This window comes from Coptis chinensis, chromosome 6 (assembly GCF_015680905.1).
Source record: "Coptis chinensis isolate HL-2020 chromosome 6, ASM1568090v1, whole genome shotgun sequence".
Taxonomy (NCBI): Eukaryota; Viridiplantae; Streptophyta; class Magnoliopsida; order Ranunculales; family Ranunculaceae; genus Coptis; species Coptis chinensis.
Genome location: NC_141461.1, coordinates 56,281,191 through 56,302,379, shown reverse-complemented (window position 1 = coordinate 56,302,379; position 21,189 = coordinate 56,281,191). Strand labels below are relative to the sequence as shown.

Sequence of the window (21,189 nt, the reverse complement as noted above, 5' to 3'; positions counted from 1 at the left end):
CTATTTATGTCCTTTTTATATACTTTTTGTCGGTTTGCGGAATTGCTCGAGAATATCGAAAGAGTAGTCAATTACGGGAATACCCATCTTTACGGACGGAGATGTCAATGGGTTTAGGCGATATGGGTCAATTATTCGATTTAACTTTTGAGGCCACAACACATCTTGTAAGTGGTCAACTTTTTGTAAGAATCTTTGAAAATCCCGGAGTGATTTTTTTATTCCAGCGGGATTTGCTCCAATAGCTCCAAGGAAACAGAACCTGTCACGTGTCTACTAAAAAGAGATCAAATTCTTTCTTTAAAACAAACTTTCTTATTTGCCCCACTAAAAGTAGAAAAAAAAAAAAAAAAAAAAAAAAATAAAAATAAAAAAAATCTCATTGTAAAATATATAGGAGTTCTTCTCATCATTAGCTAAAGATTTTTTTTTTTTTTTTTAGTTTGAAAGAAGTGTCACTAGTTCAGCACTTCAAGTTTTTTATTCATTTTTTTTTTCCTAACAATTAAGACAAAAAACTAGATTTTGTAACTGGTTAAGTTTTTTTCTTTTATTTTTTTAAGGTTGGGGGTAAATCAGAAAGCATATATTAAGGTGGAAATTTGATAACTGTTGACCCCTTTTCAGTGGACACTTGGTTAGTTCCTATTTCCCTTGGAGCTCTTGGAGCAAATCCCTCTGGAAGCAAAAAAATCACTCATTCAGATGAACTTCTATTCATTTTCGGATTTTCTTCTCCGCCTTCTTTAATTGGTTTCCAAAGTGGGTTTTTGATTTCTTTTGTGATTTTGACCGCGTTCTGACTTTAGTTGACCGCGTCTTACATACGTCCTGACCTGCGTCTAATTACATTGACCGCGTTGGACTCGTCTCTGCGTCCTCGTCCACTCGTATCCAACGCAACACTTTCTTAGGCGCGTCCGTGATTTAGAGGCACTAACAAGTCACAACTCTATTTGATTTTTTGTTCGCTTATTAAGAGTTTGAAACCTTACAAAATGTTAGAGGTATCTTGTCTATTGGGATCATCATATTGTTAAGAATATACAACTTAATTGTACTTACTCTTTACCAATTACCAAACTATACAAACCTTTTGTCTTGTAAGTGTCTTGTACTTCTTAATTAAATCCGAGCCTAGTGTAGATACACTATGTCCTTAAGACAGATTTTCCCCCTCACGGTGCTTGAAGGTTGATGGGAAACTATCTCCCAAGATAGAACGGATTTCCTTTTATAGAAAGCTAGCACTTCAATTCTATAGACTCAGCGAACACAACATAATATTTGACTAAGAACAGAGGGAGAAGAGAAAGATCAGAACTCTGTGTGATCTGGTGTATTTTTCTCTCCAAATTCATCCACTATTTATAGGTGAGTGGTGCCTTTTCGAAACAACACAGTGACTCTTGGGAAAAAGTAAGCAACTCTTTGAAAAGTCACATGTTTGAAAGGACACACCATTTCGACATATATAAGATTGTTTTGAACCGGTGCCTATTTCGAAAAGGTTGCACCTTTTCGGCATGATGCACCGTTTCAAACCAAAGGCACATTTCGAAGGTCGCACCTTTTCGCATAATGCACTTGTTTCAAACAAATGCATCATTTTGAAAAGGTTTTTCTCACATTACGTCTCTTTTTCAAGAAAAACCCATTTCATCTTAAGTGGGGTAACTTGGGAGACAAACTACTCATTCATATTTAAATGGATTTGAGCAAATCATTTTTCTAACAATTATCCCCACATGAATGAAAATTTGGCTTCTTCTATCAAAACATCGGTTTACGTTCTTTTTACAAATGAAAAGATACCGCGATCGGTCAAGTAGCATGGGAGGCCTTGAACTTGCCTTAGTGAAAGACGATCGGATTTAATTGGACGATCAGTAGACTTCAATTAATGTCCTTGAACTGTCAGCCGTTTGTATAAACCTAGACAATCATCTTCACGCTTGCATCCGCCTCGATCTTGTTGGTTCTCACGTTTGTGTTCATTTTGGCCTTGAACACTTCTTGGTTTCGATAGTAGTGCTTTTGAGACATTTGTCTTTAAAATTCTCATAGAAGCGGCCCCACTTCGCACTAACATAGGTGATTTCTATAAAGAATATCCTGCAATACTCCACTTGGATAACATAACTTTCCAAGATATAGTAAATCATTAAAAGCTTGACTTATCACGGTTCTCCATGGCGGATATGCACTTTGCCTTATATAGGAATGGGTTAGAGTATAATATTACTCTCCGGTGCTAACGAGTCACAAACATAATTCAGTTGGCCCATTGAACCTAGATCTTGGGATCTCCAAATAACTAGGTTGGTTTTTCCATTATGATGACTCTTGGTTGATTATCTCAAAAGCTTTAAGCCCATTCCCCTTGATAATCTTTCTACTTGCTCTCTTGTTAAACCTTTTGTAAGCGGATCCGCAATGTTATCTTTTGACCTTACATAGTCGATTGAGATAACTCCATTTGAGAGCAATTGTCTAATGGTATTATGTCTACGACGTATATGTCGAGACTTCCCGTTATACATGCTACTCTGTGCTCTACCAATAGCAGATTGGCTATCACAGTGTATACACACTGCTGGCACATGTTGAGCCCAGTTTGGAATATCCTCTAAGAAATTTCGAAGTCACTCAGCTTCGTCTACAACCTCGTCCAACACTATGAATTCTAATTCCATAGTGGACCTTGCTATGCACGTTTGCTATAAGGATTTCTTTGAAATTTATGCATCTCTCCTAGAGCAAAACACCACATTTGATGTCTTTTGAGTAATACTTCAACAAATTTCCAATTTTGAATTTATTAATTCAAGAAGATACATAATCCCCCACATTTTTCCAATTTCTCATGACAAAGTCAATAAATTGGAAAACCATTTAGATATATGTTTTTCAAGTGAGGCTTCTTGTTAAAGAATGTCACATATCATTCATATAGTGTCGAAAACACTTCTAAGACCTCAATTTTGCTTACAAGTATGCTTATAAAACAATATCTTAAGCAATCTTCTTTATTGGCACTCTTTGGCTAATAGTAAAACACATACATCTTACAAATAATACAATATTTTTAGAACCCTTTTAGCACCCTCCATTCCTAACATCTGGAATGAAGCAAGGATTCTCGGAATCTTGGATCATAATTCCCCCCAAGTGTGGCATTACCACCACCTTGTTTTCTTTCAAGAAGTCCATTCCAAGAATGACTTGAAAATGGTCTAAGCGAGCTACCATCAGGTCTACCTTTCCTCGCCAGTTGTGCATCTTAATGTCAACTTCCAAAGCGAGTCCTTTCACCGGTTCGGCTTCTTGGTTCAAGCCTCTCATAGAGCCTGTACATTCTGCTAGTTTCAATCCAATAGCCTCGTATACATACTCAGAGATTAACGTATGAGTTGAACCAGTATCTACCATTGCTAGTATACACCCGTAGTTATTGAGTTCCACTTCTACGAACATAAGGTCGTCATCGGGGACCAAAATGTTCATACCATTCAACGAACTAGTAGGTCTAACAAATGAAATAGGAACAGCATGAATAGGAGAACCTGGTGGTGTTGTCATTTCTATTCTAAAATAGAAACACACCTTCGTTATTTCCTTAAACCAAAAAAGAAAAGAAAACAAAAACAAATTCTGTTCGGTAAAGAAGAAGAAGAAAAAGGAAATCTGTCTTAAGTTGTTACTCTAGGAGAGATGCATAATTGTTAGGAATATACAACTTAATTGTACTTACTCTTTACCAATTACCAAACTATACAAACCTTTTGTCTTGTAAGTGTCTTGTACTTCTTAATTAAATCCAAGCCTAGTGTAGATACACTATGTCCTTAAGACAGATTTTCCCCCTCACGGTGCTTGAAGGTTGATGGGAAACTATCTCCCAAGATAGAACGGATTTCCTTCTATAGAAAGCTAGCACTTCAATTCTCAGACTCAAATAACACAACATAGTATTTGACTAAGAACGAAGGAGAAGAGAAAGATCGAACTCGTGTGATCACGGTGTCTTTTCTCTCCAAATTCATCCACTATTTATAGGTGAGTGGTGCCTTTTCAAAACAACATAGTGACTCTTGGGAAAAAAGTAAGCAACTCTTTGAAAAGTCACATGTTTGAAAGGACACACCATTTCGACATATAGCATCGTTTTGAACCCGGTGCCTATTTCGAAAGGTTGCACCTTTTCGGCATGATACACTGTTTCAAACCAGTGCATATTTCGAAAAGTCGCACCTTTTCGGCATAATGCACTGTTTCAAACAAATGTATCATTTTGAAAAGGTTTTTCTCACATTACGTACTGTTTCAAGAAAAAACCCATTTCATCTTAACTGGGGTAACTTGGGAGACAAACTACTCATTCATATTTAAATGGATTTGAGCAAATCATTTTTCTAACAATCCCCCACATGAATGAAAATTTGGCTTCTTCTATCATAAACATCGGATTTCTGTTCTTTTACAAATGAAAAGATACCGCATCAGGTCAAGTAGCATGGGAGGCCTTGAACTTGCCTTAGTGAAAGACGATCGGATTTAATTGGACGATCAGTAGACTTCAATTAATGTCCTTGAACTATCAGCCGTTTGTATAAACCTAGACAATCATCTTCACGCAGTACCGTCTCGAATACTGTTGGTTCTCACGTTTGTGTTCATTTTGGCCTTGAACACTTCTTGGTTTCAGATAGTGCTTTTGAGACATTTGTCTTTAAAATTCTCATAGAAGCGGCCCCACTTCGCACTAACATAGGTGATTTCTATAAAGAATATCCTGCAATACTCCACTTGGATAACATAACTTTCCAAGATATAGTAAATCATTAAAAGCTTGACTTATCCTGGTTCTCACGGCAGATATGCACTGTCTTATATAGGAATGGGTTAGAGTATAATATTACTCTCCAGTGCTAACTGAGTCACAAACATAATTCAGTTGGCCCATTGAACCTAGATCTTGGGATCTCCAGTCAACTAGGTTGGTTTTTCCATTATGATGACTCTTGGTTGATTATCTCAAAAGCTTTAAGCCCATTCCCCTTGATAATCTTTCTACTTGCTCTCTTGTTAAACCTTTTGTAAGCGGATCCGCAATGTTATCTTTTGACCTTACATAGTCGATTGAGATAACTCCATTTGAGAGCAATTGTCTAATCCATTATGTCTACGACGATATGTCGAGACTTCCCGTTATACATGCTACTCGTGGCTCTACCAATAGCAGATTGGCTGTCACGATGTATACACACTTGCCGGGTAATGTGTTTAGCCCAGTTTTGAATATCCTCTAAGAAATTTTGAAGCCACTCTGCTTCTTCTCCAGCCTTGTCCAATACTATGAATTCTGATTCCATAGTGGACCTCGCTATGCACGTTTGTTTTGAGGATTTCCAAGAAATTTATGCATCTCTCCTAGAGTAAAACACCACATTTGATGTCTTTTGAGTAATGCTTCAACAAATTTCCAATTTTGAATTAATTAATTCAAGGAGATTCATAATCCCCCATATTTTCCCAATTTCTCATGACAAAGTCAATAAATTGGAAAACCATTTAGATATATGTTTTTCAAGTGAGGCTTCTTGTTAAAGAATGTCACATATCATTCATATAGTGTCGAAAACACTTCTAAGACCTCAATTTTGCTTACAAGTATGCTTATAAAACAATTTCTTAAGCAATCTTCTTTATTGGCACTCTTTGGCGCAATAGTAAAACATATACATCTTACAAATAATACAATATTTTTAGAACCCTTTTAGCACCCTCCATTCCTAACATCCGGAATGAAGCAAGGATTCTCGAATCTTGGATCATAATTCCCCAAGTGTGGCATTACCACCACCTTGTTTGCTTTCAAGAAGTCCATTCCAAGAATGACTTGAAAATGGTCTAAGCGAGCTACCATCGTCTACCTTTCCTCGCCAACATTGGCATCTTAATGTCAACTTCCAAAGCGAGTCCTTTCACCGGTTCGGCTTCTTGGTTCAAGCCTCTCATAGAGCCTGTACATTCTGCTAGTTTCAATCCAATAGCCTCGTATACATACTCAGAGATTAACGTATGAGTTGAACCAGTATCTACCATTGCTAGTATACACCCGTAGTTATTGAGTTCCACTTCTACTTAACATAAAGGTCGTCATCGGGGACCAAAATGTTCATACCATTCAACGAACTAGTAGGTCTAACAAATGAAATAGGAACAGCATGAATAGGAGAACCTGGTGGTGTTGTCATTTCTATTCTAAAATAGAAACACACCTTCGTTATTTCCTTAAACCAAAAAAGAAAAGAAAACAAAAACAAATTCTGTTCGGTAAAGAAGAAGAAGAAAAAGGAAATCTGTCTTAAGTTGTTAGGAATATACAACTTAATTGTACTTACTCTTTACCAATTACCAAACTATACAAACCTTTTGTCTTGTAAGTGTCTTGTACTTCTTAATTAAATCCGAGCCTAGTGTAGATACACTATGTCCTTAAGACAGATTTTCCCCCTCACGGTGCTTGAAGGTTGATGGGAAACTATCTCCCAAGATAGAATGGATTTCCTTCTATAGAAAGCTAGCACTTCAATTCTATAGACTCAGCGAACACAACATAATATTTGACTAAGAACAGAGGGAGAAGAGAAAGATTAGAACTCTCTGTGATCTGGTGTCTTTTTCTCTCCAAATTCATCCACTATTTATAGGTGAGTGGTGCCTTTTCGAAACAACACAGTGACTCTTGGGAAAAAGTAAGCAACTCTTTGAAAAGTCACATGTTTCGAAAGGACACACCATTTTCGACATATAGCAATCGTTTGAACAAAGGTGCCTATTTCGAAGATGATACATTGTTGCAACCTTTTCGGCATGATACACTGTTTCAAACCAGTGCATATTTCGAACAAATGTATCATTTTGAAAAGGTTTTTCTCACATTACGTACTGTTTCAAGAAAAAACCCATTTCATCTTAAGTGGGGTAACTTGGGAGACAAACTACTCATTCATATTTAAATGGATTTGAGCAAATCATTTTTCTAACACATATAAAAAAGGAAATACAAAGTTACACGCGAACTGAATAATAATGTCAACTGAATATAGTAATACGCACGGGCTACATGTCTCCATTACAAATTTACAATCCTACAAATCTAATATAACCATCTGACTCTTGATAGTCAACAACAAGAGGAAGGTTTAGTTCGTCGAAAAAAACACCATGTCAACTTCTACCATTGATTCAAGGAGTGGTTTTACGCTCCACAGCCTAAGATCTTCCACGGTCTCTGCATTCCTCCGGTCCATCTTCCGCCAGAAATATTCCTCTTTTCGCCACTCAATACACCTTTGCCCTCCTCACCAAGACTCCATCATTTTCTCCGGATAATACCATTGCTTTTATCGACTACTCTTCGGTACTTTCGTCTCTTGTACTCTGATTTCCTTGGACAAGTGGAATCTTTAGCTATATCTCTACGAACGCAGTTTCTCCTTGAAAAAGGCGATGTAGCATTTGTACTCTCTCCAACCTCTTTGCAAATCCCAATTCTCTACTTGGCTATTCTCTCCATTGGTGTTATTGTCTCTCCTGCCAATCTAACAAGCTAGCACAGTCTCAGAACTTTCTCGCCAGATTAGTCTCACTAAACCGGTAATCGCTTTTGCCACTTCTACCACTACCAACAAACTTCCATCTCTCCGCCACGAAACAATTCTCCTAGACTCGTCTCGTTTCTTTTCCATGTTGACTACTCAAAAACTCAACCAAGTAGAGTTACACTACTACAGAAAAGCTCATATACCACTGTTATATACAGTGGTAAAAAACCTTTAGCCACTGTTTTCAAACCGTGGTAACAACCACTATGACAAATACTTCTAATAGAACCGTGGTAAAAAGTACCTATTATATACCCACGATTTTAGCTAAAACAGTGGTATTAGGATTTCCGAACTGTGGTTAATAGTCTTTATAGTTTTCTCAATCCGAGGTGAACCGTGGGAAATAGTGATGTTATATACGACGGTTGGATAAAAACCGTGGTTTATAGAATATCCTTATACCTCAGTTCTTACAAAACCGTGGTTTATAGACATTTAAAAAAAATAAATAAAACCCTAATTATTCGATTTTCATCATATTCAACCTTGGAACTTGCAACCTATCTATTTTCACCATACCCACATTGGATTTAAAAACACATTGCTCAAATAAACAATTCATAGTACAACAAACAAAATAAATAAATTTAGACATTGAATTGCTAAAAGAAGTTTGAACTTGTTCCATCCAGCCAAAACATCAAAATAATAATGACCAACTTGTTCCATCTAAAACATCAAAATAATGGTGACCAACTCCTCCATGTCTAATACCATCATCACTTTCAAATTTCAAGTCATCACCAATATAATGAGCTGCAGGAGCATGTTTCAAAGTAACTATATAAACCGATGCCCCTCATTTCTTTTCATGAAACAAAACACCCCAAGTAAGTTAAAACTTTCTTCTTCAACAGTAAATTCTAAAACTTTTCTAGTACTTAGCTCATTTCTTTCGAGTACTAGAAAAGTTAACCAACAAAACTAAACACACTAGTCTTCAACTACTTTAACACAAGTTTAAAATGTGTCCCATCCAGGAATATTAGCTATGCCCTCATTCACCTTTGTCACCAACATGACCTGCAGTTGAAAGATTTTGAATGTAAGGGATTGAGGACTAATGAAGTTTTCTTATAGCTATCGGATGTTAAATGCTAGCACAAACGTAAAGATATAATGTTATGTATGAATAACATAATTAACTTCAGGCATATGGCATACCACACTCTCCGGAACTCCATGTGGTGGCAAGGACAAGTTTCTTGGTGGAGGACCACGAAGATACGATCTCTTGTCAAAGCGCCACTCCCCAATTTTTCCATATGTTAGCTTCCCCTGTAAATGTATCAATTAATAAAATAGATAACTTTAGAACCAATAATGCGTCTATCCCATTCATGTGAATGTGTCAACAAAAGGAGGATTAACATTACTTATAAATAAAACCAAATGAGAAAAGAGAAAACCATCATCAATTCTTAAAGGAGTTTACAATTAAATGGGAAAAATGCGACCCACCTTCAAAGAGTAGTCACATCCATAATAAAATTCTTTCCAACCTCAAGATCCCATGGGGGCTTTTTCACCAATTTTGAAACGTTTTAGCACATGACATACATAATTTTTTTTTTATCTATCACAACTTATAAGAGATAAAAAAAAAAAAAAAAAAAAAAAAAATCCTGTATCATAATTAAAGTCCTTTTCATAGAATATCTTTGCGCGCGTGCAATGCAGATGCAACAAAGATATCCATACCTTGTTGATACAAAAAATAAAAGAAACATAAATAGCATGTCAAGAAACATATATATGCACCAATTGATTCACACTGAACATAGAAGGAACCTTTATAGAAATTTCATTTACATTTCCAGCACCCATCCAAAAGTCTTGTCAGTCTCTAGATCATTTTTCATACTAATTGAGACATTCATCCATGTAGGGGATTTTTTTTTTAGCATGGACTATATTCAAGAAATTTAGTTCTAATGAGATGTGGACATGACGTTTTTGACAAGCAACAAATGAAGCAGAGAATGCAACATCACCTGAAATGCTAAGGGAGATAATAAAAATGACAATATAACAGCAATGTAATATGAAGAAAAGCAACACCTTTAACAGTAGCAACGACATTAGTAACAATAGTAATAATGACAATCATCACGATCTCTAATTAGTATTATTCGCGCCCGGGCACCTCGCCTTCTGGATGAGTGGTTACAACTTTTACATTCCCTTAGTACCTTTATAGAATTGTGCAATGCGAATGAACCACACAGTGTACACATGCTCATCTTGATTTTGCAACTTTTTGTCCATTGATACATCACAAAAAAATCTACATGTTGGTGAACAATTAAACACTGTCTGTGACAACGTGTGAATCTTAATACATGCAGTTATCATTGTACACGTAATAGTAGATTGGCGGAGATACACCCAGCACTAAGGTTCTATAAGAGTGGTTATCTTAACTTTGGTAAAATGGACCTAAGGGTGCATTGGTACAAAATAAAATAAGAGGAATGAGAGTAAAGTATACACTAGATAGGGGTCCAAGTCTATCCTACCCTAATCAGTATATATTGGGCATCTCCAAATCTCCATAAATTTCTCATCACATTCAATTAATGACGTTGAAACTTTTCAATAAATTATGGGAATATGGGCTAAGCAGAGAAGGAAATGAAGAGCCAGTAACCAGTTAGTAAATGGATGTACACAGAACACCATACGTATATGGATGTACTTCTCTAAGTTTATGTTTCTCTCAAGACATAACCTTGATTGTAATTTTAAGTGAAGTTGCCAAGTTGGTGATCATCATTCTTCAAGAAATTTAGAAACATGTGGGGGCAAGAGCAGGTGTATACAACTAGGGGTGGGAATTTGGCCCTAACGACCCTAACCTAGCCCTGACCGACCCGACCCTAAGCCCTATAAAGCCCTTACAACTAAAGCCCTCACAAAGTTTAGGGCAGGGCCGACCCGGCCCTAATGCCTTCTAAGGCAGGGTCAGGGCTAAGGTTCTGAAACATAGTCCCGACCCTAACTAAGCCCTAACCAAGCCCTAGTTATAATTTCATTATAAAATACACAACTAAAACTATCCAACTCCTTGTTATATATTTTCAATTAAAATAACACTGTCCTTTGTAATTTATCACTTACCGTATGGGTACTTCTAATAACTTGTCTTATATCATAAAAACTTGTAAACCTAATTGTTTCTATCTCACAACTCACGTACACCTCACAACTCCCCGTCTAACTTAGTCGCCAAGAACAATAATGAGCACTAGGCACTAGCCTAATGAAAAATAGGTTGACGTCAGTAAAAACTCATTCCATATTCTTATTTGTCTTTGTGTTCTTCAATATTAAATGTAATTTTGGTGAGATTTGAGTACAAGAAATAACGGATTTATGTCAGTGAAAGCTCATTCCAAAATGTGTCTTGTGCATTTTAACTGTAATTTTGAAATATAAATATGAGTCTCTATGTACTTCAGTTTATTAGATTGTGGATATGCATTTTAAATTGTTGGACTTATTAAGAATTATTACTAGATTGGTTGTTATTCAAATTTCAAAGTGGTGGGACTTTGAGTTTGCAAATCTTTGAATTTTTTTTGTAATATAAATGAGTTTTAAAACTGATGCAGTAAAAAGAAGAAAATATATAGGCCCGGCCCTAAGCTGTTAAAGAGGGCTTAGGGTAGGGTCAGGGCTTGAAATTTAGACTTATGACCCGACCCGGCCCTAATAACTGAAAGGCTTTAAATGTTTAGGGCCGGGCTAGCCCGACCCGGCCCATTGTCCACCCCTATATACAACTATCAAATATGATTAAACAATCAGTAAAATATACTTCATACACTTAATTGGGTCCGGTAGAGGGTATTGTTCTCTTATAACTAACACAAAGTCCCAAATACCCTTGTCTCTCCAGCTCTTGCATGAAATCAAACATAACATTACTAATAAACAATTTAGTCAAACACTTTATAGACGGACTACAAACCCAAAATAGGGAGATAACATCACCCAAACAACACATTATTTCCAGTTAAGCAAATTAAGGAGTTAAGAAGAAGACAACTTATAGAAGATGCAATCTAAGTTTCAGATTGGTAGAACTACAATAAATTTTTCCAAACCAACAAGAAAAGAATAGAAATAGAATGACTCTTTCAAATTTAATTGCCAAGAAGACACATGAGGATTTCACAAAAGAGCGGTAATTTGATGATAATCAGGGATTACGCACCATGAGCTTTGAATTAAAATGAGAAATTTAATTTATAAATTTTGAAATCGCAATAAAAAGAAACACATAAAAAATTTCGAACTAAAAGCCAGAAATTCTTACCTGATCAATTGAAAATGGAGATTTTTTGGAAGTGACCAAAATTGCAACAGAGATAGAACAACCTTGTCCGAAATGATGAACGCGATTGGGAGAAATCTGGGAGAGAGCAGAAACCCTAAGTGACAATTGAAAAGAGGGAGTTTTTGTTGTTGTTGTTTTTTTTTTTTTGTCTATTTTCATTTTTTCTCTTTTTATTATTTTCTCGAGCAAGTGATTTTGGAGACTCTTTATCCACGGTAGGTGTAATTTTCGGAAAAACATAAACCACCATTTTTCGGGAAATAGTGGGGAATAAAAATATCTTAAAACAAAATGGGTGATATTTGGTAGTACCGTGGCATATGCGATATTATATACCACTGTATCAAGTAAATAGTGGTATTTGCTTGTACATAGATTTGAAAAGCGAAATGTACCGTGGTAAATGACTAGAACCCACTGTTATTATAAATACAGTGGTATATACCATTTGACCAACCGTGGGTAATGATCCTTTTTGTAGTAGTGTTACCAGCTGTTGTAGTTCAACAAAATGACACAGCGGTGATTCTTTATTCATCTGGAACAACTGGCCAAGTTAAGGGTGTGGAAATGATTCATAGAACATTCATAGCATTCTTGGCCGCGCACCACTCAATGATCCAAGCGGAATCCATTAAAAAAAAGGCACCACACGAGGTGGGTCTGTTTACTGTGCCGTTGTTTCATATATACGGATTCTGTGTCCATAAGAACAGTTGCAATGGGGGAGAGTGGGAGACAGCGGTCTTAATGGGGAGATTTGATTTCGAGGGAATGTTAAAAGCAGTGGAAACTCATCAGGTCACTTGCATGCCGGTCTCTCCGCCACTTGTCGTGGCATTTGCCAAGTTAGCTTTGGTGGAGAAGTACAACCTCAGCTCACTTTTGATGGTGGAATCTGGTGGCGCACCGCTTGGGAAGGAGGTTTCGTGCAAGTTCGTTTCTCGGTTTCCACACATTCAGATAGTTCAAGTATGTATCTTTCCAATGAGTTCCTAACTAAAACGCAGTAAAATATATTATGTCTGAACAATATTTAGCATCCTGCATTTTGTTGCCGGGTTGTATGGAAATGGATAGAGCCGGAACCATGTCACCAACTAGCACTAGTTTTGAGTTTGTTTACCTGGTTGTAGTTGTACTATATGGGTGATCTTAGACATACCCATAAAAATACTCCTGTACCCCATAACTAACTCAGTTTTTTGTCATACCCCAATAACCGTTTCAATCCAATAATATCTTCCAAATTAATTTGAGATATTTTCAATAAGAGTAAATAAAGAGAAAAAACAAAAAGACACCAAGAGACTCATTCCAAAAGGAAACAACAAATAAAAAAAATTGAAAATAATACTCTGGACCTTGAAGAATCTTTGTGTTACTACAACACACTACACAATAAGAGAACTTCTAATAAAGGTAAAAGAATGCCCAAAAAACAAATTGTTTTTTTCCTCTTCTAGAAGTTGTTTCAAATTTGATTTTTTTTTTCTTATTGCAATTACTTCTTTTTCATCATTGTAGAAGGATTAAAACAGTTTAGTAGAAATATATTAAATTGAAAATTTCTCAAGCAGAAAATGAGAAAGACAACAATGAGCTGCAATGAGGAAAAAATACATTAATGGCTGATGAGTGAGAGGAGGAGGAAGACTAAATTCTACAATTTTATCTCTTTCTAATTCATTTCGTAAAAGAGAAAAAATGACAGGAAAAAAAGGAAATAAGTGCGAAGGGTTTGTGTTTGCTGGAAGGATAAACACTTGTTTTGTTTTGTCTTTGATATACTTAATAAAAGAAAGGGTAATTTAGGAACCTAAATGTGTCTTAAACAATTTTATTTATTTATTTCAAAGTTGGGATACGGGAGTGTTTTTATGGGTATGTCCAAGATCACCCTACTATATATCTTACTACTTTTTTTAGTACAATAATTTTTATTGATTAGAAAAGATAAACATGATCACATGTTGATGTCCTGAGTGCTGACCCAATAAGTAGTACATCCCACTTGCAAGAACAATGTAATTATGTTGGCATCCAATGATGTTAATTGTTAATGATGCCGCCACTCGCCACAGGTTCGCACACAAAGGTCAGACCTTAGGCACAATTCGACCCACAATATCTCAGTGTCAATGCCATCAAAACAATTTGGCTATGGCTCGCCAAAGATAATTACGTAATTTGGCTCATTGGTCAAACACTAAAGTTAGGAAGTTCTCGTCCATCGCGACTAGCGACTAACGAGTAACGGGATCACACTTGTTTGAAATATGAATATCAAAACGTTTTTCTTTGAATTTTGAAGATCAAAATATTAATTTTCATCTCTATATCGTGTAGATATAGGCATAGGCAAGAATGTTGTTGGAAGTTTTGAAATTTATAAGACCGAAGTTATGAAAGAATATAAAGAAAGAGGAAGAAAATTTTGAGAAGTAGTTAAATTAACGAAGATAAAAATTAAATTATATATTTGATGTTTAATTCAAAAACAAAAAATATGAATAGACAAATACCTTCAACAATATCCCAATGCCGAAATTTTGTTTTGAAAATCTAACAGCTATCATAAGTACCTGCATAGTACAAAATATCGCGATATATCGAGAAATCAGATATGGATACAGAAATATCGTGATATTTAATTGGATAAATACTAGTATAAATATCTATGATATTTGTGGATATATCGCGATATTTCGACGATATAACAAAAGTTTAAAACTAGATGAGAAAAGTTTAAAACTAGATGAGAACTAGATGAGAAGACAATTGAAATGTGGGAAGTTTTGGAATAAGCAGGATCGAGTCAACAAATGATTCGAAACTTTAAGAGGAGCTGATGTTCGAAGCTTTAAGAGGAGCTGATGTTATTGTGTACTCTCACAGCGTGTGCCGGTGAATATATTTGCCCGGCTCCAAAGATTTCAGTCTTTTTTTCTGCAAATTCTGTTTTTCTCGCCCTATTTGTCCATTCTTTTTTTCGAATTGTGCATTTGATTTTAATTTTTTTTTTCCTTCGTTTACGCACTCATCGTTGACACTTATTATTATTAAGGGATATATGTATTTGTCGGTTTGTCACAATGAATAGTACCAACACATCTACAAGTTATAGTGCAACAAAGAATAATTTATAGTAGTTTTATCACTAAGGAAGTAAGGACTAAGGACTAAGGAGTAATCTAAACAAAGATGTCCTCTCGGCTTCTCTGCCACATAGTTGATATATGTCGTTAGCATAGAGAATGGCAAAACTCTCTAAAAAGCGGTATGGACGCCTCTGCATTAATGTGGTGTATGTAGGTTCTTGCATTACAACGGAAACACACATAACACAATCAAACATCATCCACTTGCCTCCACACCCACTGACCCACTAAACACCATTTGGGCTATATACAACTTCGGTTCAATATTTGCGGTAGATGCTATCGATGTGAAGCATCTAATTGCTCTTAACGATTTGAATTGGTAGCTATTTGTTATGTTCGATAATGTTTTGTTGTGACCACAACTCTTAGAACTCTTTCTGGATTTACAAGTCTAGAGCCTTGTAGTTTCTGGTGGTGATCAATATACAATTACTTGTAATTGTGAGGTCTCTCAGATTTGGCAGGAAATGATGGGAGCAGACTTCTCGCAGATGATCTATTTTGTAGTTTGTTCACACAAAAAATAGATGGTGTTCCTAAGCCTATGTGTGAGTTACCTAAATCTAATACGCTTCGCAAACGTAGAATTACTAATAATGTACTAACATAAAAGAATGAGTGTTTACATTTGGTGTCCAAAAAGGATGTTGTACCCTGCCATGAATGCCAGCCTATAACTTCTTGGTAGTCTAGTGGTTTATATAGTGGCTTTGTATGTTTTTGGTCAAGGGCTATCGGTTGTGTTCATGCTTGAACTTCCCTGGCTTAGAGCTTATTTCTTGTGTTGGGCAAGTTTTATTTTAGACCTTGCTAGGTCTGCTTTTTATTACAAGAATTCTTTCTTTATTTGATTGCGAGTGTGAAAAGTTAGGCAGTCGATAAGATACATCGTCAGAAACCTGTCTTCTTAAAATCAGGATCTGCATCAGTTTTGGAGCCACGTTTTCACATAGTTTGGTTGAGATTCAAACCCATGCTAAAACATGAAAAAGTAAGACCTGTGTGTTAGCTTTCCAACCCAATTGGCCTTGACACATTGCGAGTCCTGTGGAGATAGATACGGTATCACAAAGTTTGGTTGGCAGAAAGCAGTGCGTCAGAAATCAGTTTCTGCGCACTGTGTTCGAGTCTAGTTTTAGTATATTTAGAATGAGATTGAGAATTTTTGTAAAACATAAAGAAGTAAGGTCTGTGTGTTATCTTTACAACGCAAAAAGCCTCGTTGTTTTTGGATATCTGTGGAAAGAGTTGTGCTATCCCAAAGAAAGCCCGTCAGAAATCTAGTTTGTTGAAATTTAGGATTTTTACCGTTTTCAACCGAAGTTTTCTTCTAGATGGGCTGAGGTTGGGACTTCGAGTTCTACATATGAGTAGTGTGAAGGTGTGGTGTATATAGCTGACAGAGGAAAGGGGGGAAGCATTGGGTACTTACCTATAAAACAGAGGAGAGGAACTACGTCTGACTTGATTCAAGTTCATCACAAAAACTTGATACGTAGGCACCTTGTCCCAAAGCGAGCTCAGTCAAAACTCGACCCATCACAATCTTCCCCATTATTCACACTTGTAAGGACTAATCAAATTCAACCTTTACAATGACCACATTCAAAGAAAATATAGTTGATTTGTGGATATTTATCGATATTTGTCGATATATCGCGATATATCCTAATATATCAACGATATTTGCAGTCAGAAATACCCACACATAGTCTGTGGATATTTGTCGATATTTATCGATATATCTACGATATTTGCAGATGCCCTAATGTAATATATCCCCACACAGGGGGATATATCCACGATACATATCCATAAATCAGAAGTCGATATTTTTTCATATCCCGATATTTTGTACTATGAGTACCTGTATCAGTGTATCATAATAAAAATAAAAAAACGGGAAAAATCATCTTACAGATTGTATCAAGTTATTAACACTAAATTCTGGCATTTTGTTCTATGCCTTCGGCAATTGGGTAAAGAGCATGAAATATAGTCCAACTGAACTCTACATAAATCCACCGCATATGAAAGAAGCTAACTGGTCGAAAAAACCCCTCCACTATTCACTCCCTTTAATACGTTTCTCTTCATTAGTTAGGCCCGGAAAAATAAAGCATCCATCGAGGTTATGCCATTCATTTCTTAGTACATTTTTTTCCTACAAAAAAAAAAAAAAAAATTATAATGAAATGTATCTAATTACATTTGTAATTTGACAAATCGTAAACAAATTAACAATATTTACGACTACTTAGGGCATCACCAATGGGGCCTGGGATCTTTAAATTTGAAGGACTAACAAAAAAACTAGCCTCCAACGCAGCCCCTAAATGGGCCCCCAAATTTATAACCCTGGATACCTCTCTCTATTTCTATCGTGATTTTAGAGGAGCTGAAACCCAATTCCATTCGCACGTGATCAGAAAACGTGACTGCCCTTCACTTCCACCAGTTCATTTTTTTGGTTTTGCAAAACCCCAACGGATATATTCCAGCCTCACAAAAACTAGCCTTCACCACTTGCTTCACAAGCACTCCGTTCACCACCGCTACGCCATTAATGGCAGCTTCACGATCAATTAATGTTGGAAGGAGGGGTCCGAATTTTTCATTGGAAGAAGATGAGGCATTGTGCAAAGCATGGGTGGCTATTGGTGAGGATTCGGTTGTTGGAATATGCCAAACTGGAAAAAGGTTTTGGGAGCGAGCATTGGATGCGTTTCATGAGATTTTGAATTACCAAACCGGTCGAAGTTCGAAGGGGATAAGTGATCGATGGGGTGTAATTCAACTCGCAGTCAACAAGTTTTATGGATTTCTCGTCAATTAGAAGCAAGACATCAAAGTGGGATGACCATGCAAAATCGGGTAAGGCATTTGTTTGCTTGAATTTATATAGTATGTGTAAATGTCTTTGATGAAATGTCCAACAAGAGATATTCACTCAAGGGGAGCAATCCTATATTTGTTTGTTCGGATCAACAATAATCCTCAGACGTGAAATGTTTGGCTCTTAGCTTTGTTACTGTGTTGAGAGAGAATTGAGATTTTAGAATGAGATATAAATGTGATAATGTCGAGTACTGATGGAAGCGAATGGTCAAAATCTCGATGTCAGTCCCTAAAATGATAGGTTTTACGTTTAAAAAGAGCAGTAAGAAAACGAGATAGGGAAGACATCTTAACCTTATATAGTCAACAGCTATACCCTGCTAAGTTGCTTCAGTTTGGTTTTGTGAAGGTTCATGTTACAAATTTACAATGCCATCTTTTATTACTTCTAGATCATAATTGTATAATTGACTTATGTATAAGATTGCATCATGTCTGTTTGTCTGGGATGCGAAACAACCTGTTGTGGCTGTCAGCGGTTCCATGCTTAACACTTGATAACCACAATGGTGCACTTGTTGGTTTCGCATCGCCGAATTACTGAATTATAGAATTACTGAATTATAAAAAGACAAGCTGGTAGAATCACTGAATTAATGAGTAAATTAAACAACAGATAAAAAGACTAAAAGAGTGAAGAGAGTGAGCTGGCATTAAGCTTAATGCAGAGATAGCAAGCTAAGTATTTGGTTCAGTAGACAAAATTTCAGTCCAAATTTGGCACCTCCATTACTATTTCAAGATTTCATTTTAAGTTAGATTTTTTTGTTTCTTGTTATAGCCGTCTAGTTATTTAGTGGGGCAGTTTCAGTTTCTCTACTTATTGTTAGATAGAATCTTGGTAATATTTTTGTAAAGTTAAAAGGAGGGGTGTGTATTTGTTTTGGAGTTATTGAATAATACTCACATGGTTTTGAGCTTTTCACATATGAGATTGAATCTGGGACGTTGGATACTGTTGGGAGGTTTGATGTGATTGATGGTTATGATTGCTTGAGAGACAGTGGGGTTAATGGTAGTGTGGGTAAGCAGGGTTGGAATCATGCTAGTATTTGGGATGTTGTTGCTCGCTTTTTGAAGCCCATTTTTCATGGTCAGTAGTGTATAACTAAAAACTATATATTAACTTTGAACTCTTTAAAGAACATACATATTTTATGTGTTTTTCATTTTTGAGTGTAAATTAGTAATGTTAGTAATACACACACACACTGACAAAACACTGACACACTACATCAGTTTAAATTTGGTACAAGTTTTCTTTGAAATTATTGTGCAGGGTGTCCATATAAAAATTTGACTAAGACCAGTTACTTCATTTAATTTTTGTTTCTACTATTAAATTTTTTTGAGAACATAGAAGGAGTGAAGGACTAGCAATGCTAAAAAGCTTGCTCCTAAGGGAATTGCAGAGTGACAGTATTTGGTTGTGCGCGAAAGAATTGTGTTGTGTTTATATATCTCTTAAAACTCAAAATTATTGTGCAACTAGTAACAACCATTTGAGTGTGAATAATTATTGTGCTATTTGGTTAATCATTATACAATTCTTTTGTGTTTTTTTTTCATACTATCTAGATCATGGAGGCAAAACTTGTTTATGCTAATGTTCAAGGAACACAATTCAAGTTTGATACTTGTTGGGAGATTTTGAAAACTACTCCAAAATGGAATCAGTTGATGACGAAGAATGAAAGTACCAACAAATCAAAGAAGTTGAGAGTTACCATTGAACCAAATGGTGGAGATTCTTCATCATCCAATCCCACTACTCCGGGATCCACAGACTCTTGCTTTGATCCAATGCTAGTAGAAACTTCGACGACAAAAGAGAGACCAATCGGATGTAAAGCGGAGAAAGATCGAAGGAAGAAACATGCCGACACAAATCGAAACCTATCGGAGTCTAATGCAATAATGAAAAGTTTCACATCTTCACTTGATGAAAGACTTGAAAGATCGGAAGAAATGCAAATGGAAAATTTGCAATTGAAGAGAGAAAAAATGCATCACATTCGGCTAATGAATGAAAAGATGATTATGGACACCAAGTTGGATGACATGACTTCAGCGCAGCGAGAATGGTACCAACTTCAACAAGCTGAAATTCTTCAAAAGTGGAAAGAGTCTAGCATGGGAGGGGGAAGTAGCAGTGGTGGGGAAAATTAGAGTATATTCTTTGTTTTCCTTGGGCAGTTTTGTGTTCTTACTATCGAATCAATTATGTTTGTATGTTTGTTTTCCTTGGGAAATGTATGTCATAACTGAACTAGTATGAGATGAATGCAGCTTCTAAATTACTCTGACATCTATGTAGTAGTAGTTGAAGATTTTATTACTCATATCTTTTGGCGTGGTAATTTTCTGCCCTGTCTCATGCATGGAGTTCAGGAGTGTTTGATATTTTTTAAATAGAATTTCAGGAAGAATGCCCCTTTTGGTAAGGTGCTCGGGTATTTTCTGCACCACTACATTGCAGAGAATTTACTTGGTAAATCTAATTTAACCGAGCTAGCTTGTTGGTGTGGATTGCTTCACACCTGTGAATAACAAGATAGATTTATCTTCAGAAATGATAAGGTCACAAGTACGAAATGGCTGAGTTCTTAGTATATGATTGTAGTTGCACTTGTGGCGATAATTGGAAATTATATTCGTCAGTGCATTATTGAATTGTTTAGTTATGGTAGCTAGTCATTTCGACTGATCTTGATAGTGCATTTCTTTGTTTTATAGTTCTACTATCAGTTGTTGGCTGTTGTATATGAGTATGTCAGCTTTTTATTGTGTTTCTACTTTGTAGATAGTGCATAGTAGTACGTACTTATAGAAATAAAAACAAAAGAGAATTCAGTTTCTATTGACATTGTCACTGAAACCTCAATTAAACCAACCAAACCCAACAAAAGAACCAAAGACCGTCGACTAAAGTAAACGACCGAGGTCGTCGAGTCCGCATACCAACATTAACCGCAGCTAGAATCTTCCAACTAACCCGCGAACTCGGTCACCGCTTCGATGGCGAAACAATCGAATGGCTCCTTCGCCATGCCGAGCCGCCTATTATAGCTGCTATCGACCGGTACCACTCCTGCAAACCCAATTTCCA

The 21,189-nt window shown here is 36.2% G+C and overlaps 1 pseudogene across 1 annotated transcript in view; it reads left to right on the top strand.

Annotated features, from left to right (window-relative positions):
* Window positions 1–7,233: 7,233 nt before the first annotated feature.
* The window catches only part of LOC147493690 (4-coumarate--CoA ligase-like 9), a 53,844-nt pseudogene continuing 39,888 nt past the window's right edge, over window positions 7,234–21,189 (top strand). The window contains exons 1-3 of the transcript XR_015197762.1: window positions 7,234–7,782; window positions 9,712–9,730; window positions 12,512–12,990. The product of XR_015197762.1 is annotated as a 4-coumarate--CoA ligase-like 9 (transcript). The remainder of the gene's footprint in view (window positions 7,783–9,711; window positions 9,731–12,511; window positions 12,991–21,189) is intronic.